Genomic DNA, 27,998 nt, shown 5'->3' on the forward strand with positions numbered 1-27,998 from the left:
CGTAGGTAGCCCTTTCAAATTCAACTTAATCAAGCCCTCATGCTCCTAAATGGGAGGCTCTTGCTTCTGCTTGGGTTGTGGGGTGTCGTATTCAGAGCAGACCACGACTGGGGGTGGGAGTGGGGAGGGCAGCAGCGTTCCTGCCCATGAGCTCCCTGTCCTTGTCTACTCATTCCCCCAAGATGAGCAGCTCTCTCATGTGTGTCCCTGGGTTCGCCTGGAGTTTGCGAAGGACACTTGGTAGCAGTACAAATATGAACACATTCCGTATCTTCCCATCACTACTTCTAGCTGCGCAGCACCTAAGCCCCTTCCTTGTTCTTCCACAACATCTTCGACAGATTTTATAATTTCCAATCGCTCTTGATTATTACAAGTCCAGTCCCGTTTCAAACTTACCTCAAAGGTGCTCTGAGTCTCGTGGCCAGGGCTGCTTTCTCTGCCTACTTTGGAAGGGACCATCAGAGTTGCTCTGCCTGCCTGTGGCACCGGTATCCCCTAACTCCACCGAGGACATGGCCTTCCCAAAGAGGCGGAGTAGAGGGGAAGATGCGGCATGTTTTTCCTCCTCTCCGAGGCTTGGGGAAGAACAGGCACAAGAACTGAGTGTTCTGTGTCACCACTTTGACACACTTCCACGTTTACGCTTCTCAATCATTCTATGCACAGTAGACACAGGTTAAGCAACTGAGTCTAGTAACTTGCCCTGTTTTCAAACATTAGCCTATGTCTGAAACCTCTTTCATTCTAGCACAACCCTGCTTGCTGTGAGGGTAAACCCTGCAGGCAGGGAGAACCGACCATGAGGGAATTCATCATGGGACGTATCTCAGAGTATCGGCTCACGTTGGTGTTAAATATGGTATGCCTGCGTATCTTATCTCACTAATTATAATTTCTCTGAAATCAGGAATGCATTGATCTTCCCCCCCCCAATAGCATTTAGAGCAGTGCCTTTACGTGAAAGCTTTATAATATTTGTTGAGTGAAGAAATGAAAGAATAAGAAACAAAAAATATGGAATACAAATACCCTGACTCTGTGACCTTATCTCAATAATGGCACAATGTGAGTAGTAAGTATTCATTAACTTATGTGGAATTGAACAAATTACATAGAGTTTTATGTGTGTGGCAGGTTAATGTCCACAAGGAGAGAGTCCAAGGACAATGGTATAGATTTCACTGAGAGACAGAATTTGAAGATTGGGATATAGGAACAAACCAGGTAAAGTTTTGACAGAAATGAAATAAAACACTATTTGCAAATCTTCTCCTGGCCAGATGATGTCTTTCTGACATTTTCAGTTGAAACTGTTTTGTACTAGCAAACAAAGTTAAGATTCTTGAAGCATGTGTTCAAGTCTGACTGCAACTCAGTCATCTCAAATTTTCTTAGTCACTTGTGAAGGATAATCATAAAATAATGAGACTGATATTTATGTGTGGCTTGTAGGAACAGTTTTGTTTTTCTACAATTGCACATCCTATTTTCAAAAGGTCTTTTTTTTTTTCTTTTCAACCTGAAGCAATGGCAAGGGATCAATATTCAATCAGTTTGTGCAGAATATGATGATGGATTTGAGATCACCAGGGTCTGGAATAGTCTGACGCCAAAAAGTCAATAATTCTCATTCATTCACTCAACAAACATCTACCGCATATTTACGGGGCACTAGACATCAAAATATCAAGATGAAAGACGTAGTTCCTCTCTTCCAGACACCACAGACTTCCTGGGAACTGAGATGAATGGACACCTGGCTTTAAGACAGTGGAGTAAGTGTCATGGTAGAGGCAGGCAGGGCTGCCACAGAAGCACACGGGGCGGGACTTAATCCAGACTCTGGGGGTGTCAGGAGAAGCTTCCTTGACACCATGAGGAGTGAGAAGTGTTCTGAAGGATGAAGGGTTAGCCAGATGAAGAAGAGGGAAAGTGCACCCCAGACGGAAGAGAAAGACACACGAGAGCAGGCCAGTGTGCTGTGCGATGACGAGCTTTTTCCCTGGAGTCCAGGCAGAGCACCCGGGAAAGTGCTGAGCAAGTGGCGTCTGTTGCTTATTATCAGGAGCAGAAGTCTGGATCTCAAGGAGTCAAACTGCATTCTTGGCATTTTTTTAAACAGTGTGTACCTATAACATATAAAAAATTCAAGTGTTAAACTGTGAGCAAGACAGGTGCATAGACCATGTGTAATCACAGGAACCCTGAACACAGGAGTGCTGGGTATCCACAGAGCAGTCTGCTTCTGCCCCTCGCAATACTCAGAGAAGTGCCACCACCACCACCCTCATGAGGTCATCAGCCGCCAGGGGGCAGGCCCACAGCCCGGGGCCCAGCCTCGGCCCTCAGCATCCTGGGCAGACGGCTCCTCCCCAACCTTGGTCCTCCTGTGCCTGTGCGCGTGCCTGTACCTGTCCACATAAGCCTTAGAAAGGAACAGTTTTGGTTTACCGTTGCAACGGGCCTTTGGAACATACAGCTTGGGTCCAGGTGGGTCCTGCATCATCTTTCTCAGTGCCCAGCTTCAGGGATTGACGTGAGGAGAGCGGTGACGGGCTCCCTCAGGAAACCCGTGACAACCCACCCGGTTGTGGGAGAGATCCTACAACCTTGATAGTACCCATTGAGAAAAAGGGAAGTGTCCAAGCTTGGGAGGCAAGCTTCATCTCAGGTTTGCTTTCTACGGGGAGAGCAAAAGGCACTGTTTGATCTCCGTGTCCAAGATTGCACTGAACTCAGGCACTCCATCCAAGTGCTGGATGGATCTGGAGACTGGGAGGGGGAGCAAAGCCTCTGGGCAGGAGGGTAGCAGCTCTCCAGGCCGTGCATTCGGGATGGAACAGGATCCCAGTCAGGGGCTGTAGGAATGGGCAGTAGGAATAGGAAAAGAATTGGCAGGTCTGGGCCAAAGGATCTAGAGCATGACCATAGTGCCAGGGAGTAATATTTTCAGAAGAGAGTCCTCCTGAGGACTTCCTTCTCTCCCTTTTTTTTTTAAGTTTATTTATTTCAAGAGAGAGAGAGAGGGCATGAGCAGGGGAGGGGCAGAGAGGGAATCCCAAGCAGGCTCCATACTGTCAACACACAGCCCGACTTGGGGCCCGATCCACAAACCATCAGACTGTGACCTGAGCAGAAACCAAGAGTCAGACACTTAAGCAACTAAGCCACCCAGATTCCCCAACAACTTCCTCCTCTTGCACAAGTCTGCATCGAGGTCGTAAATACAATCCCTGCTGACAGGCAGCCTCCATCACCAAGTTGCCATATAAGCTCTGATTTCCCTTTACTGATAAGCTACACACAGAAAGGACTGGAAGGATGCCTTTTATCACACCATTTGTGCAAATCAGAGTTCATACTAGGTGCCAACCCATTGGTAAAGTTCTCTTGGCCAGAAAGCAGGTCTGGGGAAGGGAGCTATACTCATAAATACCCTGGGGCCATTCAGCTATCTCAATACTATGAAACCCAAACCCCGGTACTTGGCCCCAAGTCTGGGAGCAGATGAGTCGACTGCTGCACCTAAAATGAGACCCTTTGACTTCTTTCCAGTCCACCCCCAAGCCCCCTCTGCCGACTCGCCTAGTGTCAGGACGTGACAATCTAGGACCAGGGATAGAACAGCGATATGAACATGTTCTGGAGCACCCAGCGCTAGCGAGCAGACTGTGGCTAGTGGCAGAAAAACAAGATTGAAAATATAACGAGACTGTGGAGAATTCTTCCAATTATCAGACATGTAGAATTTAAGTGGAGGTTTCAATTGTCAACAATGCCTAGTCAAAACAGGAGTTCTATTCTGTTAGGCATATGCTCAGTAATGCAGCATGTATAATTATAAACATGCCATGTATTATTTCTGTCTTCTAATGGGAATCTCATGAAATGGAATTTATAGAGTCCCTGTGTCCGTAGGATACAAACCTACAGTGGTACAATCAACAGTGAGTGCATCTGTGTGAGAAGTCACATGTTTTATGCATCCCAGTGTATACTGAATCACGCCTTACCATATCTGAAACGTCTTGTCCCGATGGTCTGGCAGCTCCAGATAAAGGTATGCAAATTTGCCACCAACACAGCAAAATGGCCTGAAAAACAAATATTCCGATGACAAAATTCCTCAGTCGCTACATGTAATCTGAGTAATTTGATTACATAATTATGTAGCTCCATGGAAGCCTTCTAAAAAATGCATTTGTATTCTTCTTTTGTATGCCTTAATTTCAGATTCATTTTGTATATTTTTGCAGATTATTGATTAAATATGACAAAATGAAACATTCTGGTAGAAGCCAAAAATGTGAAAAGAACCCCTTTTTACAACTGTCTGTCCTTTAAAGTATTATAATTTGTGGTGATTTATTTTCTCATTCTAAATAGATATTCACTTTCATGCCTAATTTTATATGTATGATTTTGAATTCTGTTTTTTAAAGAGGGCTCCCAAAATTGCATATGCTTCCGATTCCACAAAACTGGAACTGCCCCTACTACCTAATTATCATGATGCTAACTTGTCATACCCAATTTGCCTGCTCATGTCTGCAGATATTTAATGAGTACTTACTATGTGCCAAGTACTGTGTAAAGTGCTCAGAATTTTTATTTGATTTTCAGGACTATTCCTTTACAGAAAACTATCAGAATATCTTCCTGGTCCATCTGAGAAACAATGCAAACATCTAGAATTCAGTATATTAGAGATATTAATTTTTTAATTTGTATTCCTTGGATATCCTTTTAACTATAAGAAGATATAAAGTGGAACTACATGGAGTTTGAGTTTTCCTCAAAGCTGAAATTCTCCCAGGTTACATATGCTAAAACCACTTTTTTATGAGTTTTCATTTGGCCGATCATCAATAATGGCCTAAATTTTCTGTAAAAACTAGATGAACGGAATTCTGGGATTGTGCAATAGTTAAAAATTACAGTTTTAAAAAAGAAGCCTGTGCAATCCTCTGGCGAAACATGTATTAGTCAAATATAACTTCCATGCAAAAGAAATGTTAATGAGAAGTTTGACTGTACTTATATGACATCCAGTAACGTTTAATAGTAACAACGTAGTTAGATACCCTTCTTCATAAAAATGTATGTTTTTTTTTATATACGGTCAACCCAGCTTTCACATAATACTATTATCTCATTCTCTGTGCCTTTGCTGGACTCTTAGCCCAGTGACTAAGCTTGTTCACTAGTGTATCTGTCGTGCCTGGAATGGTGCCTGGCACACGGTACACGCTCAATAAATATTTGTTGGACAAACGAATGAGCCATTTCATAACTTTCTATTCAGGAAATAGGAGTGTGTTTCACCTTCCCAGCCAGAAACCTTTGGTTGTTCCAAAATACTAACTACCAGATCTTTTAGACTATTTGTTTCCTTTCTTCATGCCTAATGTCAGATTTACAAGCATTATCCCAACGCGGAGTGCCTGGATAATGTATGTGGCATTATGATGTTTTATTATCTGTCGATGTTCAGTTCAGAAAAGACAGCCTTACAGTTTTGTAATCATCCAGCCAATTTGCCCCTCCAAATTTGAGAATTTCAGCAGGCCTCCTAACACAGCATGATCAGTTCTGAGTGTGAAATTCCAGGCATACAAACAATGATGAGGGAGTGACAGCGGTCAATTGCTTTAACAATGCCTAATAGCCCTTTCCTGGGGCTCAGCGGTTCTGGTTAAAGTACTTACAGGTTGATCATAGTCAGTGATTATTACCTTATCAAGAATCATCTTATGTCTGCTATGTTTTCCTTCTGGACAGAAAAAAGGCCCCATTAATCCTCAAATCACTCACACTTCATCTTTTGCTCATGTACATCCACTCTGTGACTCCTTTGCTTCATTCTTTCTGGCTCACAAGACTCTGGTCCAGAACACTCGTATGGTGACCATATTGACAGATCCCCAAATTTAAATTCATGTTCTGACAAACGGTGTTTTTCTTTTTGTTAATTTATTGTTAGAAAGCCTCAAAAATTAGAAAAAATAAGTTTCATGAATTCTGCATTTAACCAACAACAGTAAACGTAGGTAAGAATTAATACAAAATTCTGCAAAAGATTACAAATGAATTAATAAAATTTTTGTCATTTTCATCATCTCTGTGGAAGCTGATGACAGGGTTTGTGCTCATTTGTAGAATTCAACTTGTGAAGTTAAAAACTGTTCTTATTTTTTTTCAAACATCTCTTAGAAAATCTGAGTAATTCATTTGATTATCAAGAGAGATCTTGTATCAATTACTTTAATAATCCTCCAAAAGCTGTCAGCAAAAATGAACTGATGAACTGGAATCACATATCACGTGGTATAAAATCCTGGAATAGTAATGTTTTTCCATGAAAAGCTTTCTGGAGAATTTTGTTTTCTTCTGCTTCTACTCAGCAAACAAGTATTGAGGTAATAATTTAAGGATTCCATTTTGAACAGTCTTCCCAGCAACAGAAAACAAAATATCCTAGAAATTATTCCATGCCTTCTTCAGATAATCCTTTTTAGGGCCTTTTAACAACTTTTTGTTGGTTTTTACCAAATAGAACAAAACCGTTCAAGGCTCTGTAATATATCCCTTCTCAAGGTGGGTAATTCTCCCAGCCTGTGGTCCCTTTCACCAAATCCACATCACAATGAATAGTTAACAATATTAGCAATCTTCTTCTGAAATTCTTTTATTTTTAGAATGAAACCATTCACATTTTTATCCTGTTCTTCAATTTTGATTAAAATGCAAAGATTCACATGGAGAAACACTTGTCTCTACATTTAAAAAAAAAAAAAGTGTCATGGAAAATTGCAATGGCCTTGTTTTGATTTAGGGTCTTTGGAAAATGTCTTGACAATGGAACTTTTTCAGCTGATAAAAACTAAGCACGTGATGATTGTAACATTATTAGCATTCTTCTGAGAACAGGCATCTGTATCAGAAATCTTCTGTTTGAATAGGACCAAATTTGTCTTTGATAAAATCACACAATTATTTCAATGTCTTCACTCGTATTATAGAAATGTAACAAATTTTGAATAATTTTACAATAACAACTTCTACATCAATTGAAAAAATCTGATGAATTATTAATACAACCGCTGCAAATGTGTCCCATGTAGCCAATCCTGCCCAAGATTCTGATATTGCCATTATTGGAAAAGAATCTCAAAGCCGGCATGAGAAATACTGGATGACACACTGACGAACTAATCAACAAGGCTGCCGATGCTGAACCCAGAGGAAAGATGGTCATTTAATTGGCCACTTCAGTCACCTGGCAGGATGTCACTTTCATGAATTTTTGCACTAATTTCAGTGTTCTCATTAAAATATCTTATTAATTAGCTGTGCATCATAAATTACATCCACATATTCAGAAAAACATTTTAAAATTATTATTATATGCTGGAGAAGTAGTACAGGTAGTGGTTGAAAGAACAGACTCTAGGGAAAACTGCTGGGGTTCAAATCCTATATCAGTCACTTGTTAGTCAGGAGATACTGGTCAAGTTACTTAACTGTGCTTTGCACCTCAGTATGCTTATAATGATACTAATAATACTGTCTTTGAAAAACTACTATGAGGATTAAACAAATTAATATTTGCATGGTGCTCAGAACAGTGCTTGACACATAGTAAGCACCATATAAACACTTAAGTACATTTGTGGCTAGACGAGTGGATCATGATTCTAAGACCCAATGTTTCACGTGATACACCACATTAATAAAAGAAAGGATAAGAACCATACAATCCTTTCAATACATGCAGAAAATGCATTTGACACAATACAGCATCCTTTTTTGATAAAAAAAAAAAAAAACTTCAACAAAGTAGGGACAGAAGGAACCTATGTCAACATCATAAAGGCCATATATGAAAGGCCCACAGCTAATATGATCCTCAGTTGGGAAAAACTGAGAGCTTTCTCCCTAAGGTCAGGAACACAAAAGGGATGTCCACTCTCACCACTGTTGCTCAACAGAGTTTTGAAAGTCCTAGCCTCAGCAATCAGACAACGAAAAGAAATAAAAGGGATACAAACTGGCAAAGAAGTCCAACTTTCACTCTTTGCAGATGACATGATACACTACATGAAAAACCCAAAGACTCCATCAAAAAAACTGCTAGAACTGATATGTGAATTCAGCAAAGTCACAGGATATAAAATCAACATACAGAAATCGGTTGCATTTCTAGATACCAATAATGAGGCAGGAGAAAGAGAAATCGAGGAATCAAACCCATTTACAATTGCAACGAACACCATAAGATACATAGGAATAAACATAACCAGAGAGGTTAAAGATACATATGCTAAAAACTACCAGAAGCTTCTGAAAGAAATTGAAGAAGACACAAAATAAATGGAAAAACATTCCATGCTCATGGATTGGAAGAACAAATATTGTTAAAATTTCTATACCACCCAAAGCCATCTACACATTAATTGCAATCCCTATCAAAATAACACCAGCATTCTTCACACAGCTAGAACAAACAATCCTAAAATTTGTACAGAACCACAAAATACCCCAAATAGCCAAAGCAATCCTGAAAAAGAAAAGCAAAGCTGGAGGCATCACAATTCTGGACTTCAAGCTGTATTACAAAGCTGTAATCATCAAGACAGTATGCTGGCACAAGAACATAGATCACTGGAACAGAATACAGAACCCAGAAATGGACCCACAAATATATGGCCAACTAATCTGTGCCAAAGCAGGAAAGAGTATCCAATGGAAAAAGTATCTTCAGCAAATGGTGTTGGGAAAACTGGACAGCAACATGCAGAAGAATGAACCTGGACCACTTTCTTACACCATACACAAAAATAAATTCAAAACGGATGAAAGATAAATGTGAGATAGGCAGGAAACCATCAAAATCATATAGGAGAAAACAGACAGCAATCTCTTTGACCCTGGCTGCAGCCCCTTCTTACTAGACACGTCTCCGGAGGCATGAGAAATAAGAACAAAAATGAACTACTGGGACCTAATCAAGATAAAGAGCTTCTGCACAGGGAAGGAAACAATCAGCAAAACTTAAAAGGCAACTGACGGAATGGAAGAAGATATTTGCAAATGACAGATAAAGGGTTTGTATCCAAAATCCATAAAGAACTTACCAAAATCAACACCCAAAAAACAAATAATCCAGTGAAGAAATGGGCAGAAGACATGAATAGACACTTTTCAAAAGAGGACATCCACATGGCTAACAGATACATGAAAAGATGCTCAACATCACTCATTATCAGAAAACTACAAATCAAAACCACAATGAGATACCACCCCATACCTGTCAGAATGGCTAAAATTACCAACTCAGGTAACCACAGATGTTGGGGAGAATGCAGAGAAAGAGGAACCCTTTTGCACTGTTGTTGGGAATGCAAACTGGTGCAGCTACTCTGGAGAACAGTATGGAGTTTCCTCAAAAAATTAGAAATAAAACTACCCTACAACCCAGCAATTGCACTAGTAGGTATTTATCCAAAGGATACAAAAATGCTGATTCGAAGGGGCACAGGCACCCCAATGTTGATAGTAGTGCTATCAACAATAGCCAGGTATGGGAAGAGCCCAAGTGTCCATTGACTGACGAATGGATAAGAAGATGTGGTATGCATATATGCAATGGAATAATACTCAGCAATCAAAAAGAATGAAATCTTGCCATTTGCAACAATGTGGATGGAACTAGAGTGTTTTATGCTAACTGAAATAAGTCAGTCAGAGACTGACAGAGAAAGACAAGTATCATATTATTTCACTCATATGTGGAATTTAAGAAACAAAACAGATGAACATAAGGGAAGGGAAGCAAAAATAAGACAAAAACAGAGAGGGAGGCAAACCATAAGAGACTCTTGAATACAGAGAACAAACTGAGGGTTGCTGGAGGGGAGGTGGGTGGGGCGGATGGGCTAAATGGGTGATGGACATTAAGGAGGGCACTTGTTGGGATGAGCCCTGGGTGTTATATGGAAGTGATGAATCACTGGGTTCTAATGGAACCAACACTACACTGTGTGTTAACTAACTTGAATTTAAATAAATAAATAAAAAATAACAAGATCACACAATACTATTATAGTTTCCTTGAGCTCCCAGAACAAGGATGTTTTTTGCAGTTGCTAATCTTTTTGTTTGTGCAGATGAAAATTTGGTTTTAAACAATATGAAAATTAGCCTAGATGTACAATCCACATCTCTGAAACTATGATTGTGCCTTGTGATATGAAAAGCAATGCTTTTTTTGTTGGGTTTTTTTTTTTTGCCATAAATTCCATTTCAGCAGAATTATATTTTCAGTAAAACTAAAGAGCAAGCTGATCTTTGATTGACTATGTGAAGTTGCAATAGCCCCACAGAAGATTCCATTGAAGTCTTAAAGAAAATAAGCACATGAACAGATAAATGCAAGGAAGCTACAATTTGCATCAATAAGCACAAAGAACATGTCTTCACGAAGTAACGGGGAGAGAACGGGCTAGGGACAGCCTGTTTTGAGCACAGCTTCTCAGATTCCCCTGTGTCCTCATGTGGGAGTTATGATTAGGGCCGTGGCTCTGCTCTTCTGTTAGATCCTGCCAGGCCACAGGAAGCAACCTCTGCAGAAGGGATTTAGTGTCCCCTACCCCAACAGGTCACCCTTGAACTCCAGCACTGCTCTCCATATTGCAAAACCATAACATCTGGATCTAGCATCTGGTTCTGGGAACCATCTCTCCCTAAGCCACAAGAGCTACCTTACTCCATTCCACAGCTTATATCAGGAGATAACAAAGTACAGGCCACCAGCCAAGTCTAGCCAGTGCCTGATGTTTGTTTTCTCCAGACCACCAGAATGATTTTTAACACTTTTAAAGGGTTGAAAAAATAATCAAGAGAAGAGTACTATTTTTGTGACAGGGGAAAAAAATATCTGATAGTCACATTTCAGTGTATCTCTGCTGTTTTATTTGAACACAGATGTGGTAGACAGAATTCTAAGATAGCCCCCAATATTCCCACTCCCTGGTATACATGCCCTGTGTAATCTCTCCTCCCCTCAAGTGTGTGTGGGACCTGTGAATATGATGAGGTGTCACTCCCATGATCGTGTTACCCTGGATAGCAAAGCTGAAGTGATTTTGCAGATATAATTAAGTCCTTAAATCAGTTCAGTGTGAGGTAACCAAAGGAACACTACCTTGGGTGGGCCTGCCCTAATGAGGTGAGCCCTTAAAAGATGGCTTAGGACTCTCCCCAGTCTCCTGCTGAGATGAGTAAGATGAGATAGCTCATCTATCCTTAACACACTGCTCTGAGTTAGCTGCAAGGAAAGGCATTCTACCAACATGCACTTGAACTGAGAAGAAGATCCTAAGCCTCAGATGAGGCTTAGAACACCTTGACTGTAGCCTGAGCAGAGGACCCAGCTAAGCTGACTCCTGACCTATAGAAACTGTAAGTCAATAGATGTGTTTTGGGCTTTGGGGTTTTTTTTTTAATTTTTTAAATTTATTTTTATTTTATTGTATTTATTTGTTTATTTATTTATTTTTGAGAGAGAGAGAGAGAGAGAGAATCTTAAGCAGGCTCCACACTGAGTGTGGAGCCCAATGTGGGGCTTGATCCCACAACTCTGGGATTGTGACCTGAGCCAAAATCAAGAGTTGGACACAACCAACTGAGCCACCCAGATGCTCCTAAACGTGTATTGTTTTAAGCCACTAAGTTTGTGATAGCTTATTACACAGCAATAAAAGCAACATGACAGCCATGCCCATTTGTGTAAGTGTTGCCTGTAGCTGCTTTGGGGGCTACAACAGTGGAGTTGAGTGGCTGCAACAGAGACTGTACAGCCCACAAAACATATATTTACAGAAAAAGTTTGCAAACTCCTGGGTCATATATAATTAGGACCCAGCATCACACATACCAACCACATCACAACCATGATACAGGGATGAGTCTGTGGTTACACCTAAGAGATGAAGGCTGAAAAAAGAACAGATACCCCATCAGATCTCCAGGTTGTATACCTGAAGCTAATGGAACATTGTACGTCTATCAACTCCAATAATAATAAAAAGACATAATAAATAAATAATAAAATAAAGTCTTATGGGTGGGATGATTAGGAAAAACCGGTCTCAAAAGGGTTGTTGGGTCCATGATTTTCTGATTCCTCATTTTCCATACTATGAGCTCCTCATTCATATATACTATGAGTTCATATATGATTAAACCATTATAGATGAAAGAAAAGAAATAACAGATGTCTTGCTATAAGCAGAGTTGATCTTCCGGATGAAGGCACAAAAACTTACATGTGGATTGCAATGCTTCCTTAAGGAGTTCTATTCTTTTGAATAGTCTCATGAAAAAGGCTCCTTTCTTTTCTCGTCCCTGTATTCATTTGGAAACAAACCAGAATTTTATAATTAAGTAATTTTAAACTTCAAACAGCTTTAAACTACAGACAAAGTAAAACTATGCTTGATTATACAAGAAATGCTCAATATTGTTACCACCTTATACTGCAGTCAACTTTGTCTGCCAGCTACAATTACATGGGCTTTTACATGAATGCTGTTTGGGTGAGTTCTCCATCTAGAGGCACCAGCATGCATGCTGTTCCCACACTGCCATGGCTGGACACAATTGTAGCCCCTGTGCACACAGTTGCCTGGTTCACCAGTGTTCCTTCAACCTGTACCCTCTCCTGCCACACCACGGTATGACTGATGCATTTGTTCTGAAGACGCAAAATGTCTGCTCTGCCAGCTGGAGAGTCAGGAGTAACGCGGGCAGATGGGAGCCACTGCTGCATGCTTAAGGTCTAGTGAGGAAGACCTGCACTAAATAAGAAATTAAAAGTGAAGGAAGGGAGCAAAGTACACTCTATGGGAACATACATCCAGGGTCCTAGATTAATAGCTGTCCTGGAAGCCTTCTCTAGGGAAGTGCCGTCTAAGCCGTGGACCTAGGAATCTGTAAGAACCTTAATAAACATGCCTGTTTCTACTCCAGTGAAAACCTGGAAGTTTTAGTGGTGCATTAGAGTCAGCTGGGAGAGTCTGTTTAAAATCCTGGAGCCCAAGCTGTACAGGACACTAATCAGAGCAGAATCTCAGGGCTGGGACAAGGGCAGCAGCACACCGTCTAGGTGATTCCGATGAAGGCCCAAGGCTGACATCCATCTTTCCCTCTCTCCCTCCTGTTCCAAAGGAGTGTTCCCTCTGCCAAGCTAAGGCAAGTCTCTCCTACCCATTCTTCAGTGCCCCATCCCCCCACCCTCTCAGAAACTCTAGTGAAGATCTCCCATCTCCTATTTTGCCAAGTTAATCCAGTGTCACTATTGGCTCCCTCCTCTTAGCATTTGGTCATGTTCAAGTCTGACCTATATTTTTTTTAATTCCCTCCATCCCACCCACTCACTTCACCTGCCACCCTCTCTCCTGCTTTTTGCAGCCCAACTTCCTCAAAAAGTAGTCCACACGATTTCTCTATTAGCACTCGCTGTTCAACAAACACAGATCTGGTGTCAACCTCCAGCTCTAGCTCCTTGTCACTAAACTTAAGGAACCCTTTCAGCCCTCATCCCATACCATCTCCCAGGAGCACCTGACCTAAATGGGTGCCCCCACCCTGCCTTCTCAAAACAGTCTCTCCCCTTGGTATTTCTTGGGGTTTTGGGCTGGATCTTTTTCTCTTTTTTACCCCCTATCCTCCTCAATTCTTTCCATAGGTGGTCTCATCTCCCCCCACAGCAGCCAAGTACCATCCCTATGCTGCTGAACTTTTAAAGTTCCATACCGGTGTTTATCAAAGTATGATCTCTGCAGAAGCTAAAAGTTCAGATTCCATAGCCTAACTCCAGACCTACCAAAGTCGTCTCTGAAAGCAGGACCCAAGAATCTGAATTTTTAACAATCTCCTCCAGATGATTCTTTTGCACAAGTTTGAGACTTGCAGTTCCAGACCCACGTACCTAACTGCCTATAGCATATTTCCACTTGGAAATTTCAGAGGTACTTTAAGTGCATCAAGTGGGTATGCACATGCCTAATGTTCACTAACATCCAGTCGTCCTCCTTCTTGGGTACATAGAAGATAACATATCGTAGACCTCTTGGCAGTTAGGGAATATCATGGGACTAGCTCTGTTCTGCACAATGGACTGTGAACAAAAGTGACATATGTCACTTCCAAATTGAGGCAGTGAACGCTGGATTTCTCTTCCACTGCCCTGGCAATCTAGAAGTCACCTGGAAATCTGGAAGTTGGGATGAGACAACAGAGCCACAAGATGAAAGTGACTGCATTTCTTTCACTGCTTGGAGGTGAGCTACTCTAGAGAGCCACCAAATGCACAACATTGTGTGAGCAAGAGGTAAAACCATGTTGGGTTAAGTCACTGAGATTTTGTGATGAGCTTATTATAGGGGCATTATTTAGCTCATCCAAAATGGAGACACCTGTTCTCTCTGCATCCTCCCATCTCCAACCTGCTCCTCTCTCTAGTGTTCTCACTCCACTCAATTGATGGGACCAGAAACTTCATGTCGGTAGTGAGTAGATATTCTTATCTATTTTTTCATGTTTTCTTAGAAGAGGAACAGTCATCCACTGTCCAGAGGGGAGCAATATTGGAAAACTCTTCAACTCAGCTTCTCCACCATCCCCTAATAGGTAGATGGCAAGGATGAGTTACTTACCTTATGGATGAGATTCACTGAACCACCTTTACTGTCACTTATTTTACGTACCTGGACACTGTACTTTAATCCTAACCTAGTTTTCAGGTCTGAGCTCAGTTGATATAGAACTGAAAAGGAAGGAAGGAAGAAATGGATGTCATCCCTAAACCTAAAGAAATAGAGACCAAGCTGCCTTGCTTTCCACAATATTCCCAGCACACAGCTTATGGAAAATAAAAATACTTGTTGACTCATTGACCAACTTCATTTAATTACTATTTGCTGAGATACTTGAATTTCCATGATATTTCAATTGTTTACAGAGAAAATAGTACAGGACTATCATAGAAAATCTGGGTACAAAGGCCCCATACTTCCTTTACCACCAATATTCCCTCATGCCCAACTCATACTTAATTTTTCAGGCATATGAGAAGTAAAACCTGGCTTACAATATTCCTTCCTGTTCCTCATCTCCTTTTCTCCTCTTATTTATAGGCTGATTTTATATGCTCAGGGTGGTTAAGGACATAGTCTGCTCATGTCTTTGTCTTATGTCAGTCTAAATGTTGGTATTTCCATGTTTGTGAAGTTTTCTGAATCTTATTACATGGTGCGTTATTCTACTCTAGAATCCCTCTGTTCTTATCCTTAAGAATTTAAATTAAACTAAAAGCTGACCTTGTATCATTTTCCTCCTTGTTTGAAATTCCCTTCATTCTGTTTTCGTAGGGTTCTGTAGGGTAATATTTGCATATCTAGTTATTTCAAATAGTTTATTTAAACATATTTCACAAGGGCCCACGAGGTGCCAGGCATTGGGGTAGATGTAAGGGACAAAATGGTGAACAAAAACTGATGTAGTACCTGCCCTGAAAGAACTCGTGGTCTACTCGGGGCAGTAGACAGGTTAATTAATTTATTGCACTAATGAAAGCAAAATTACAAACAAAGAAAAGAACCTTGGAAAAAGAACATGATTCTATGCCTGCATCTTAATAAAGTCATCTGACAGAGACTGGAAGCTACTAGAAAGGGGTTCCCCAAAGATCTAAAGGAGGGAGGAAGTATAAGGAGGAAGTATAAGGAGGGGTACAAATGGGAGTGCATGTCTGAGGACTCAGCAAGGAACTGAACAGTCCAAGGAACTAAACAAGGTTAGTGGCTAAGGCAAAGAGGAGCAGAAATGTGGTAGAGAGAGGGTTCAGGGGCATTGGAGCAGGGGTATGGTCAGATACATATTTTGAAAGCATGCCTTGAACTTCAGTATGAAGTACAGGTAGCTTAGAGAATACAGGGAGGCCAAGTTGGGAGGCTAATCCATCTTTCCTGGCAAAAATAATGACAAATTGGCCTTATGCAAGTCAGTGGAGAATGAGAAAAGTGATCCATCTGAAAAATGTTTGGAAGGTAAAAGAACTTATAAACTTTGACAGCTTCCATGCACCCGACACTGTTCTAAGCACTCTACAGTGGCACTGTCGGACACAGTAGCCACCAGGCACTCATGGCTATAAGCACATTGAATGAGGCTAGTCGAAACTGAATTGTGCTGTAAGTGTAAAATACAGATTCCAAAGAGCCAGAACAAAAAAAAAACACGTAAAATATCTCATTAATAATTTCACATTAATTACACATTGAAATGGTAATATTTTTGGGGGCGCCTGGGTGGCTCAGTCGGTTAAGCGTCCGACTTCAGCTCAGGTCACGATCTCGCGGTCCGTGAGTTCGAGCCCCGCGTCGGGCTCTGGGCTGATGGCTCAGAGCCTGGAGCCTGTTTCCGATTCTGTGTCTCCCTCTCTCTCTGCCCCTCCCCCATTCATGTTCTGTCTCTCTCTGTCTCAAAAATAAATAAAACGTTAAAAAATTTTTTTAAAAAGAAATGGTAATATTTTGGATATATTGGGTTAAGTGGAATATATTATTACAATTAAATTCACCTGTTCCCCTTTCCTTTTGTTTTAATGGGGCTACTGGAAAATTTTAAATTAAATATATGGCTCTTGTACTACTTCTACTTGACAGTGCAGCTCTAGACGTACTAACTCTCCTAATTCTGCCAACAACCCCTTTAGGCTAAATACCACTTATTGGAAACTGAGGCATGGGGACCCCAGTTCTAAATGGCTACCAAGCAAGTAGAAGGAGAGCTAAAATTTGAACTCATACAATTGGGTTCTGGAATCTACACTCTTAACAACTACACTTGTACTGCCTCTTGAAAGGATATGAAGCTAACACCTCAAATTTCTAGATTTTGCTATAGTAGCCTAAACACTGTTTTCATAATTGGTGCACGTGGAATGCTAATTACAAAAATTAGCCCGATATCTTTTTAATATATTTGCTACTGATGCACTCTTTTGTGTCTAAGGACAGATTATGTCTCTATGCCTCCATTTTCTCATCTATAAAGAGCTAATAGGGGCGCCTGGGTGGCGCAGTCGGTTAAGCGTCGGACTTCAGCCAGGTCACGATCTCGTGGTCCGGGAGTTCGAGCCCCGCGTCAGGCCCTGGGCTGATGGCTCAGAGCCTGGAGCCTGTTTCCGATTCTGTGTCTCCCTCTCTCTCTGCCCCTCCCCTGTTCATGCTCTGTCTCTCTCTCTGTCCCAAAAATAAATAAACGTTGAAAAAAAAATTTTTTTAAAGAGCTAATAATAAAAGAATTTATCTCTTATCATTGTTGCAAAGACTAAATGAGATGATACATGTAAATTTAGAATAGTGCTTGACACACAGTAAACGATATAAAAATTATTATTAAAATGAGTTTATAATGTTTGTACTAAATATCTTGCTTTATACTTTAAACTTGCCTCATTGTATTCTTTATTTACCTTTTGCCTTTTATTTTAGTTCTTATCTTGTACTCTGTTAGTTTAAAGGTAAGCACAGTCTGGCTATAAAGAGTTAGAATGCTCATCTGAAGTCTATGCAAAAATATACTAGAACTTTTCCTAATGTCCTAGGATTGCAGCTAAGGCCCAGTATACCACATGGTAAATGTGCCATTATTTAGGGATAGTTTCCTCCCTCCAGGGCTTACAAGAATTTCCCAGAGATATCTTTGGATTAGTCCTACAACTGCCTACCTCCCTTTGCATCACCCCAGTCAATATAAAGCGGGGGTTAAGAGTGGGAGGTGGCATTAGGGGGAGTGAAGTATCTGAGACTGTTCCCTCCACTCATCCTAACAGGGGCCTCAAGAGACTCACTGGTCATGAAAGAATGTCCTGAAGGAAGAGGGGACCAGCCTTTCATTTACCAGTTATGACTGCTTAGCTAGAGACTTGCTGACTTGTCCCAAGTGCTTGTGACCATGTAAAAGATAATTATGGGGAAGCAATGTGGCAGGGTGGGAGAAGCAGGCATGAGACTGCCATAGTAGAGGAAGCCAGGACCACTCTCTTGAGTTTGAGAAGAAGGTATGCAAGGTAGATCTTGCACTGCTGAAGAATTAGCTCTGGGAGCAGAGACTGGGGACTGTCACAGCATTGAGGCCAATAAGGTGCATGCATCAGAGAAATTCAGTGGAATGCACCAGCCCAGGGTCCTCTGAAAGATGCAGCTGTATCTTGGAAGGACCTGCTAAGTCTCAGGGAACTACTTGGGAGTGAGTCCCAGGTCAGGGGACAATATGACTGACCAACATCCACGTCATTCCTCTATGGACACTGAGCAAGAAGAACACTCACAACCAACCAAGAGGAGGATGTGAACTTGCCCAGGATGGCAGGAAGATGTCTGTCTTTTCCTCCACTCCCCCATCACCTTAGAGAAGTTGAGTTTTTAGAAGGAAGAGGAGACATCCAAGAGCAAAACATCCTTACTACAGGTTTTTGCTCTGTGGTTACCATAAGGCTTACATATGACAACTTATAACAGTCTATTTTATGTTGGTAACAAGTTTGATCCCATTGTAAAGCTCAACATTATTACTCTGCCCCCAGCGTTTTGCATCGTTTTTATCTTGTGTATCCCTTAACTAATTATTATAATTATAGTTACTTTTACTACTTTTTACCCTCATACTACTTTATAAGAGATTAATCCACTACCTTTACGATATTTACCATTCCCATGAGATTTATTCTTTTACATGTGTTCCTGTTACTAATTAGAACCCTTACTTTTCAGCTTAAAGAAGTCCTTTCAACATCTCTTGTAAGGTCAGTTTAGTGGTGATGAAGTCCTTTGGCTTTTGCTTGTCTGGGAAACTTTATCTCTTCCTCACTTTTGAGTGATAACTTCGCCAGGGAGAAGATTCTTGTAGGAAAGGTTTTTTTTCCTTTTAGCACATTGAATATATCATGCCACTCTCTTGTGACCTGCAAAGTTTCTGCTGAAAAATCTGTTGTTAGGCTTACAGGGATTCCCTTATATGTAACAAGTTGTTTTTCTCTGGTTGCTTTTAAGATTCTCTCCTTGTCTGTAACTTTTGACATTTTAATTATGTGCCTTCCTGTGGGTCTCTTAGGATTCATCTTATTTCAAACTCTCTGGGATTCCTAGATCTGGATGTCTATTTCCTTCCCCAGGTTAGGGAAGTTTTCAGCCATATTTCTTCAAATGGGATTTGTGCCTCTCTCCTCTCCCTTCTCCTGGGAGCCCTGTGATGGGAAGGTTAATCCATCTGATGTCCCATATGTCCCTTGAGCTATTTTCACCTTTCCTTGGCCTTTTAGCTTTTTGCTGCTCTAATTAGCTGAGTACCACTGCCTTGTCTTTGAGTTGATGGATTCTTTCTTCTGTTTCATCTGGTCTACGGTTGAGCCCCTCTAGTGTATTTTTCACTCCCGTTATTGTATTCTTCAGCTCTGTGACTTCTTTTATTTGGTATTACCTTATATTTCACATCTCTTTGATGAAGTTCTCACTGTGTTCATCCTTTCTACTCCCCAGTTTGGTCAGCATCTCTATGACCATTATTTTGAACTCTTTATTAGATGAATTGCTTATCTCTATTTCATTAACTTTTTTTCCCCCTTGAGGTTTTATCTTGTTCTTTCATTTGGAACATATTCCTCTGTTCCTTAATTTTGCTTGGTTCTCTATGGTGGTTTCTATATGATAGACTGAAACAACCACTTCTCCCAGTCTTGGAAGAGTAGCTTGTGTAGGAGATGACACCTGTTCAACCCTGCCTCAGCTCTTGGTGTTCTCTTAAACCTCTGCGCTCATCCAAACAAGCAGCCTGTTATATTTTCAATAGCTCCCAGTAGTTGAGGATGTGCCAAAACCTGTCATGTCCCAAAGGGGAGGATTTCAGCATTTAGATTCATGATGACTAAAGCCAGACCCTCAGACATCAGCTTTTTAAAGTGTGCAAATATATATAGTCCTATAGGACTGCAAGCGTAAGCCCCTCTGGCCACCAGAGCCAGGGATCTGGAGGCGTCCCCTGAGTGTCAGCCACACTAATCTAGATGAGTATATAACTCTTTCCTGGGTGATACTGGTGAGTTGGGACAAATCACAGGAAAAGCACCAAGATGGCATCCACAGCCCATGCTTCTTTATTTGTTATTTATTTAATGTTCATTTATTTTTGAGACAGAGAGATAGAGCATGAGTGGGATAGGGGCAGAGAGAGAGGAAGACACAGAATCCAAAGCAGGCTCCCGGCTCCAAGCTGTTAGCACAGAGCCCAACGTGGGGCTTGAACTCACAAACCACGAGATCATGACCTGAGCTGAAGTTGGATACTTAACTGACTGAGCCACCCAGGTGCTCCTTCAGCCAATGTTTCTTGAGAGCATTTCCACAGGTCACTAAATATTTGCCAGACCTGAGTACTACCCCTCAGACCAAAACTCCAAGACAAGCCTCCTTTACAGAAGGACTGGGGAATGTATCCCAGTCTGCTGTCTGTGCAGTGCCCTGGGGATGACAGCCTGCCAAGAACCATCTCTCTGATTGTTACAGTCTCTTGGGTCCCAGGAATGCAAGCGCCCCTGGCCACCAGAGCCAGGCAATCAAGGGGCATCCCTGAGGTGACAGCTGCAAAAACTGGAGCTCCAGACACAAAATGCAGGACACCAGAATCATGTAACGCTCCCTCCAGGAGACACGGGCACTCTGGAGCGCAACAGAGGGTGAGAATGAAGACAGCACCTGCCCTATGAGGTCTCTGGAAAGAATTACTGTCACCCCAAGATGCGTTCCTAATCAGAAGCCCACCCCTCAGGCGGCACTCATGATGATCAGCTAATAGGCTTCCAGCACAGACAAACCCAGTTCCTGGGCTTGTTGCTTCTTGTGGTGCCCTAGGGGTGGTAAATGTTTAAGAACTGTTTCTCTGTTGGGGTGCCTGGGTGCTCAAACATCTAACTCTTGGTTTCAGCTCAGATCACCATCTCATGGTTCATGAGTTCGAGCCCTGTGATCCAGCTCTGCACTGACAGCATGGAGCCTGCTTGGGATTCTCTGTTCCCCTCTCTCTGCATTCCTCCCCCCCTCAAAATATATAAATAAGCATTAAAAAAAAAAAAGAACTGTTTCTCGGTTAGTTATAGTCCTGTAGAATTCATGGGCATAAGCTCTACTGGCAACAAAACCCAGGCAATATAGAAGTGCCTCCTGGCAGAAGTCAGAAAAATCAGGGTGATAGACAGGGGTAGGAGCTTCTTCGTGGGGGACATGGATTATTACAATCCTATGGGACCAGGAACACAAGGTCCTCTGGCCTCCAGAGACGGGTGACCAAGAGGCATTCCTTAGACCACTTTGTAATAGCTTTGGTTTTAAGTCAGAATAAAAGCAACCTTGAACTAAGTCCATGCTGTCCTTTTTGGCCATTTTTACTGCTAGTCAGACCTCACCCACATACATGCCATTCTTCCTCTCCCTCTCCCTAGGCAGAGACGTTGCTAATGCATCACAGCACTCTTTCCTGCCAAGTCCAAATGTGCCCCCATGACTCTTAATACCACACTTAGACAGCCACTGCCATCCAACCAGAGTTAGCAAGATTGGACCTAACTTGCCAACTCTGAGACTGAATTTTATGCAGATGACAGAAATATTAAACAACTCCAAGCTAAAGGAAGTAGGAAACCAAAACCTGTCTGTGCTATTGCTATTTTTTCAAACCAGAGAAGGCACGCAATAAAGAGTATGGCTATGTGTCGGCTATCTCACTTCAGATTTTGATTGTTCTCATGGCTTTTCAATCTCACATCTATTTTAAAGTTTCCTCTCCATTTCCAAGGTGCTTCTGATTCATTCCCTTCTCATATCCCCTTAAACATGGTGGCCACTCAGTGGCTCTATCTGGCCTCTCCACCTAAGAGCACTTCTGCATTTTAGACCTTCCAACATTTAATACCCTCTCAGTGTCACCATCAATAGAGCTGTGAGTGAGCTCAACCTTTCCCTGGAAGTGGTGATTTAATGTGTGAATTATACAGTTATTAGAATGGGTGTCAGGGAAACAGTGTAATATATGTAATGTGGAGGCTGATGGGCCGGAGGAGCTGGAACCGTCTGGATGATTTCTGGCACTTCTTTTAATGCTATGTCAGTTATTCTTATGACCAATCATTCAAAGCTGTCTATTACCTTCTAATAATAATAATAATATTTTTCACTTAACGTTGCACCTTTCACCAGAGGATTTCAAAGAGCTTTGCAAACATTCATTAGCACTTTATGAAGTGGGCAGGTAATATATAAATACCAAGTCACATGTCCCTGAATAGCAGCCATTAATAGTTCCCTTGACACCACATTCAGGTTAGTGCAGAAACAAAATAAGACCATATAAATGAAAAGTCAGGCGTCATCATTATTGGCATTTACTGAGAATCCACAGAATCCTACCAGAGATAGGCTTCATTTTCTTGTCTCTTAGTGTGGCGGGAAGGGTGGTCTGTTTCCCCCTCTTGCTACCTCTCCCCATACACAAAAACACCTCTTCCTGAGACACAGGCAGAACAATGTACACACAATCCAGAGCACTGGATTCTTTTAGCCTCATGACTCTATGAATCCCTGCCTGACAGGGGAAAATTCTCACTGCCCTGAAGATTATCCATACACGAGAATCCTAAATACCTTGAGCCCTACCCGCAGAACAAAACAGAATGATTGAAATGCATACCAGAGGCTAGGAAGGGGATGCTGCCAGACCCCAGGAGGGAGTGAGGGGAGTCAGGACAAGTAGCTTGGGTATGAGCGATGACCACCTGAGAAGCAAGCACAAGAGGTGACCCTGAGAGCCAAGGTTCCCAGTACCCCGGGTGAGGAGCTGGAGGCAACAGGGAGAGGAGAGGAGTCATCTCTAACCCCCATCCTCTGTGTAATTGGTGAGAATTAGAAGATATGATTAGAAATAGAACCAAGAGCTGGCTCTGCACATTCTTCTTGACGTGTGTGTGTGTGTGTGTGTGTGTGTGTGTGTGTGTGTGTGTGTATCCACCTACCAGGATATTAGACTAGGCCAGATTAGGCTATGGTAATAAACATCCTCCCAAATCTTCAGGCATTAACACAACGAAAGTTTTGTTCACACTAAATCCACTACAGGTCCAGGGGGCTCGTCAGGACATCTGTTCCCCATGCAGTGGCTCACCATTCCAGGCTCCAGTCTTGGGTTTCTCCAACTCAACGTGATACTTCTTAGTTGACCATGCTAGGAGAAAGACAGAAAATAACACACCAGCATTTAATTCCTTTCCCCAGAAGGAACACGTGTCATTTTTATTTCCAGCCTATTAGCTAGAACTAGTCACTTTGTTCCACCCAATGAATGGAAGGGAAGGAAAACATACTCTTTCATAAGTCTGAGGAGGGGAGGAAAATTGGAAATATCAGTGAGCATTAGTGACGTGTATTACAGCTAGTAGGTACACACTACTGGTTTGGTTTGGTACCGAGGCAGCAGAATCTTCTCTAAACCTCAAAAACAACGTCATTGAGGATAGCACAAGAGTGTACCATACCTGGGTTGGTTTGCTTTGCCTCATGCTCTGTGGACTTGATCAGTTTGAAGGTAAATAAAACCTCAACATGATATAGCCAATACAGGTAGGAGTGGCTTTGCTTCTTCCTGCACAAACCTTTCTTCCAAAAATTATTCCTGTCATGCTTTCTCTCTTATTTTTACCCAGTAATAAAGGAAAGTCTAGGTTAACATAGTTCTCCTTCCCCAATCCCAAATTTCCTTTACACAAAGAGTGTTCTCTGACTACAAAAACAGCATGCGATGGGGCAAATCCATTGAGCCAATATTTCCATGCTTTCTAAGAAAGTTCTGTCCTCTCCTTGAAATTCAAGAAATGATGATCATTACTCTGACTTATGTGATATTCAATCTTGATTACCCACCAATGCATTATCCATATGCATTGTTAATCATTGTTGATATTATTCGGTTAGGAAGATATTTTTCATATTAATTCACACACTAGCTCTTCTTTTAAAAAAAGGGACTTTTCTTATGCAAGGTTTTTTCTTAAACCAAAACAGATTTTGTATGCTCCCTATCAGAAAAAGTATGAAACACCAATGTACTAACTCCCTTCCTCCCACCCCTTTTGAGCCCCCTCAACTCTTCATTCTCACTTAGAAGCTCATACAGAGCAGGGTCTACTGTGTCAGAAATACGCCAAGGCAAAGAGGAAGAAAAGGAGAACTCCTCAGGTCGCGACCGAATTCCCAGCAATCTTTCATTCTAATTCTTTCTAAAAGTGGACAGAATGGATTCAAGAAGTATAAGACTAAACGCAGGGGACTGTTTCCATACTTCCTGTCTCTGTGACTTTGGGCAACTTAATTTCTTGACTAATCTGTTTACCTATCTGTAGAAATGAAACAATAATACTGCTGACATCATAGTATTGTCATAATGAATACATGAAATTATGTATCTGTGACATGGCACAAAGAAGGTATTAAAATTTATCTCCACTTTCTGAAAAGTTTGCTCCATTTACCTCTCCCTCTCCTTTTCTCAATTTCTCCCTCCTTCTCTCTTTTTCTCCTCCTCCTTTCTCTCTTCCCACCCCTAACCTTTCCCAAGGCAAAAATTGAGAGGCCCACAATGAACTTCCTCTCCCCAAGGCCTAATCCCATTAGGCCTTTATTCAAGACAAAGCTCCATTAGATCTTGGCCAGGTGAAATTCCATTAGGCCTTAAACAAAGGAACAAGTCTCTCATTATATATATATTAGGAGGTGTCAAGAGAGGAGCACTGCTGATAACAAATCTACATATACTATTCATTATTCCTTAATACAAGAACATGTGCAGTGATCCTTTAGCGTATCTTCCTTAAGAAAAATGGTCTTTATATTAATATTCTCTCTTCCAAGTTGAAGGAGAACAATTGCATAACAGACAGCTAAGAGGTTTCAGGTGCCACATACAGAAGGTAACAAGTTAAATCCTTCTCGAGGAACTTCTACTCTCAGATTTGCACACCCTTATTAAAGTACCTCCCTCGTGCTTCCCCATGAATCTCAACCCATCTTTTGGGAAACCTCAGCCTCTCCTTCTGGAGATTTGCCTCAGTTGCAAATCCATCCCCCACCACACCCTAATCCAAGGTATGTTTCTCCAAGTCTGAGTAGTGAAGCATACAGCAGCACCTTGACCAGGGCTTCAGAGGGAGGGTTAGTAGGGGCAGGCTCCCAGCTGCATAGCACTGCTCAGCATCGGGGGGACACACATCTACCAAAGTCAATCCATTCCTGATTTCCTGCTCTATCACTATGAACTGAAAGCACATCTATTTATTCTCCCTAATTTTATAAGCTAATAACAGTTGGGCTAAGCAGACACATCCTCCAAAGACAAGGAATTCTCATTCATTCATTCTACAGATACCTGTTGGGCACCTACGTGTGCCAGAAACTCTCCTAGATTTGGGGGACAGTTGCTTCTCCCATGAAGCTTGCATTCCAGTAAAGGGGTGTGGTGTATATCTCCTGTTTGCCCTACCATATCCTCTCTCCCCTCTTTTCAAGCCAACTTTATGTCATGGAGACTGACCTTTATGGATTGCATCAATTGGTAGTCTTGCCCTTCAGCTTCTGGTTGGGTTAGGCCAATGAGGAGCACCAGCAAAGTCTGGACGGAAGCAGGAGAGTTAGGTCTGAGTGTTTATTTCCCTTGACACCTTGTCTGCTGGGCCACAGTCCTGCCAAATGGCCTCTCCTGTAAATTACAGCTGTTCTCTCCAGGCTCAAGTAGCTGCTCCCAGCCCAGCGCCATTCAGGCCTTGGGGTATTAACAGCTCTCTATTATTATTGCTGCAAGTAGTACTACCTTCCCTGGTTGGTTCCCCTTCACCTCCCTAAATCTTTGGAAATGGTGCTTTTATTAACCTCTCTTCAACTACCCCACGCGAACGGGACGTTCTTTGTGGGACTTTGTTGATGCAAGACACACAATCAAAACCATTCCTGATACTGCTTATAAAACCTAGATGATTATAGGAGGAGATAGGGTGGGGGTGGAAAGGCATTATACAGGGTAGTCAGGAAGGGCTCTTTGAGAAGGTGACCTGACTAAGGAACAGAGTGCAGCAATGCTCTGGGACAGAGCTTTCCAGACAAAGGGAAAAGCAAGTGCAAAAGATCCAAAGCAGGAATGAGCTCTGTATATTCAAAGAAGGAAAATGAGGCCAATGTAGGGAAGGAGAAGTGGGACGGTGATGCAGAAGCAGGCAAGGGCCAGATCAGGTGGAGCCCCGGCCAGGTTAAGGAGTTTAGATTCCATTTGAAGTAAAATTGAATGAGATTAAAGGGGTTTAAACAGGAGGGTGGCATAATCGGAGTTACATCTTTGACAGAATTCCCTCAATTGATCTGTGAGAAGAGGTACTTGGGGACAAGGGAGAAAGCAGGAAGACTCCATTGGAGTTGCTGGCCAACAGTTCAGAGAAGTGATGGTGAACCTGGACTAGCGTTGATGTGGTAGAAATGGACAGTCAACAGTGTTGGGATATAATACCTTTTGGAGGAAAAACTCACAGGACTTCCCAGTGAATGAGATGTCAAGAGTGAGGAAAAAAGGAATCACGGGTGACCAGGTGGTTTGGGGCTGAAGCCACTATGTATGTGATGGAGCCATTAACGGAGGTGGTAAAGACTGGGAGCTGAGAGAGGGGGGCAGGTTTTTTTTTTTTTAATTTTTTTTAACATTTATTTATTTTTGAGAGAGAGAAAGAGAAACAGAGACAAAGACAGAGCGCAAGTGGGGGAGGGACAGAGAGAGAGGGAGACACGGAATGCGAGGCAGGCTCCAGGCTCTGAGCTGTCAGCACAGAGCCCAACGAGGGGCTCGAACTTACAGACCGTGTGATCATGACCCAAGCCAAAGTCAGAGGCTTAACCAACTGAGCCACCCAGGTGCCCTGGGAGGGGGACAATTTAGATCAGACATGCAAACGCAGATGTCAGGCTAAGAGATGTGTCGGTGTTGTCAGCATATAGAGGGGGATTTAACGCAGAGGGGCTGGACAAGCTGACTGAGGGAGGGAATGCAGTTCTTCAACACCATCTAAACCTGGAGAGATGAAGAAAAATCATTTTCTAACTGCTCATAAATTTCAAGGTGCTGTTCTCTCAAGAGCATCACTGTGTCACATTAATATGCAGAACAATGTTTAGTTTCCTCCCTTCATTTTCTATTTCCAAATTGTGTATCTTCAGGCCTGCAGAAAATAAGAAAGAGGCCCAGCCATGAGCCATATACTTTCAATAACTGTCCCTTAGAAATGCAAAGAGGTCTTGCGCTCACAGGGATGACCTGATTAAATTTTTTCCCATGAACTCTCTCTCCCCTCAATTTCTATGTGGGGGAAAGGAAGGGATAGCTTTATTCATTCTTGTATTCAACAAACATTTACTGATTGCCTATGATGGGCCAGTTTCTAGCTGCTTAAGTTAGCAGAAAACAGGGAAGAAAACAAAACCTCTGCTTTACAGTACTTACCTTCTAGTGGGAGTAGACAGAAAATAAATAATACAATTTAAAATTTTCTTTTTAATGTTTATTTATTTTTGAGAGAGAGAGAAAGGGAGAGTGGCAGAGAGAGTGGGAGACACAGAATCTGAAGCGGGCTCCAGGCTCTGAGCTGTCAGCACAGAGCCCAACGTTGGGCTCGAACTCACAGACCGCAAGATCATGGCCAGAGCTGAAGTCAGACGCTCAACTGACTGAGCCACCCAGGCACCCCAACCAATACAATTTTAACAATTAAATGGTACAATGTCTTACAAACTGGTAATAGCTATGGAAAAATGACATCAGAATAAGGGGCATTCAGATCATGGAGGGGGGTT

General features: G+C 41.9%; 1 long non-coding RNA gene across 1 annotated transcript; it reads right to left on the reverse strand.

Moving 5' to 3' along the window:
* Nucleotides 1–428: 428 nt before the first annotated feature.
* On the reverse strand, nucleotides 429–27,667 carry LOC128314559 (uncharacterized). The gene is made up of 6 exons (XR_008296339.1): nucleotides 25,702–27,667; nucleotides 23,281–23,340; nucleotides 14,775–14,833; nucleotides 12,333–12,411; nucleotides 4,017–4,097; nucleotides 429–2,132 (listed from the first exon to the last, which is right to left on the reverse strand). It is a non-coding gene; the product is annotated as an uncharacterized LOC128314559 (long non-coding RNA).
* Between the last annotated feature and the right edge of the window lie 331 nt (nucleotides 27,668–27,998).

The sequence above is a fragment of the Acinonyx jubatus genome, chromosome B1, assembly GCF_027475565.1.
Source record: "Acinonyx jubatus isolate Ajub_Pintada_27869175 chromosome B1, VMU_Ajub_asm_v1.0, whole genome shotgun sequence".
NCBI lineage: Eukaryota > Metazoa > Chordata > Mammalia > Carnivora > Felidae > Acinonyx > Acinonyx jubatus.